Raw genomic sequence first — 2,044 nt, 5'->3', positions numbered from 1 at the left:
CGTGAAAACCTTTGCACATATCCCACATGAAATCATTGATCCATCGTGGATTTTCCCATGTCTGTTTAGACATTAGATCACCTTTATGGGTGAAAACTTTTCCACACGTGATACAGTCAAACATTTTTATGATATTCTTACACGCACAGAATTTAACAAATAAACGTTTGGAAATATGACCAGAACTAAAACTGTTATTAAGATGTTAAACACTGTCGAGCTCTGAAAACCGTCTGATGCGTGAAACATTGGCGACGGCGGTGGATAACCAAATTCTATAAATTTATATATTATATTATATATATATATATATATTTGATATTGATAATAAAATCCACAGTGCCAATTCCACTGTAATACGACGCGTATGCACATTCCCGCTGATCGTGTGGGATGAATACGATATAATTTCTCAACATATCGATATATAAAATTGTCTTATGCTGCACAGTATAATATATATATGAATGGTATTACTATATATATATAGGTATAAACTACAGTATGTATAGAGTATATACTTTATTATATATAGGTATTCAGTAACCGCTGTGTAACGGGAAGCACTAGGCCGTAACTTGGTGGTTTCTTAGACCCTTAGCCATATATCACAAGCTCGACTCCCTCCGCGCCTTGTGATCGACTGCATCCCGTGCAGAGGGGTGCACTGGGCGCAGTAGCGCCAGGCAGTGGCCCAAAGCATACCGTTTTTACGGGTATTTCGTGAGTTTTGCGAGAACGTCGGTGGCGCCAGGAACCAATCCTGGTCGAGTACTTCACTTCTGACTAAGACGATACTCCCACAACCTCCTCGGGGCCATCCACATAAGTACCGGGCGCGCAGCCGTCACGCGAGCCCAAGGACAATCAAGGACGCGCCTAACCGTCGGGCGTGCGGGCCATAGTTAATCAGAGTACCGTTTGCATGGCAGGGCTCCCTCTAATTTCCCGAGGAACAAGATTTTGGATTCCGTAATCCAGGTACTCACAATGACCTTTTTCCCGCTAGCGCAGGTATCTGGGTAGGCTTTTTCGTCTGTCCTCGATATTGCCTAAAGATGAGCGGTACGGTTTTTGCGAGCGGATTGCCGTTCTCGCAGCGGGTGGTTCCCGGGTTTTATGGGGGCTGGCAGTAGTTGGCTGGTTCAGCGTTGTTACTTACACCTGGTCACTCGCATCACTGATGCGAGCTCTCGATCGAGTTTTGAGTGGTAATAAACCAGCGTGTGGTTGGTGGTCCGCGGGTGGGTTTTACATGGTACCCGCTCGTGGTTGCTTTGTCCAACCCTTCCGTCTCATTACTTATTACGTTTTATCTCGTATTCACACCCGAATTCCTCACTCGGATATTTTCTCTCGTGCGGATAAGAAGGATTATCCCACGTTCTCCTCGGCCCTAGTAAGTTTTTACAGGGCCCCGCAACTGGAATTTTAATCGTATCACCAGTGCGACTACCGAGTTAACCCTACATCAGATACTTTTAGTGTGTCGTGAGCGAACACCCTAATCGCCTGGAACACGACCTCGCTGCTTGTCATGAACTCTAAGTCGCACAGCTAGTCCGCACCGATCGTCTGCACGGCGAGTATAAGAGTTTTTCTGTTTTTATTCACAAATGGGCATTCAAATAGCAGATGCTCTGCAGTTCCGTTTGGGGCACCGCATTGACAAGCCGCGTCGCCTGTAAGGTTAAACAAGTGGAGTTGAAAGTTTAACCTTCCGTGGCCTGACATCAGCTGGGACGTATAGTGATCCATTTTTCACCACCCATGGGCGAGCCGACGCCTGACGTCCGGGAACCACTTCGCCGTCCACCTCCCTTTTTTGGAAGCGACCCAGTTGCTCTGCCAGATGTCCAGGATATTGTTTTCGTACTGAACCTTCCTAGCCTCGGCCATTTTCATCATCATAGCGCCTCTCCTCACCGCGATCCTATCCTTCTCAACCTTGGCTATTCGCAATAGCTCCAAGTCGAGAGGTGGTACTCCGGCTAAGACCTGCAGCTCCATCGTCGAGGTTATTTTATACGCACCCATAATAGCC

Source organism: Acyrthosiphon pisum, chromosome X, assembly GCF_005508785.2.
Source record: "Acyrthosiphon pisum isolate AL4f chromosome X, pea_aphid_22Mar2018_4r6ur, whole genome shotgun sequence".
NCBI lineage: Eukaryota > Metazoa > Arthropoda > Insecta > Hemiptera > Aphididae > Acyrthosiphon > Acyrthosiphon pisum.
This window is presented reverse-complemented; position numbering follows the sequence as displayed.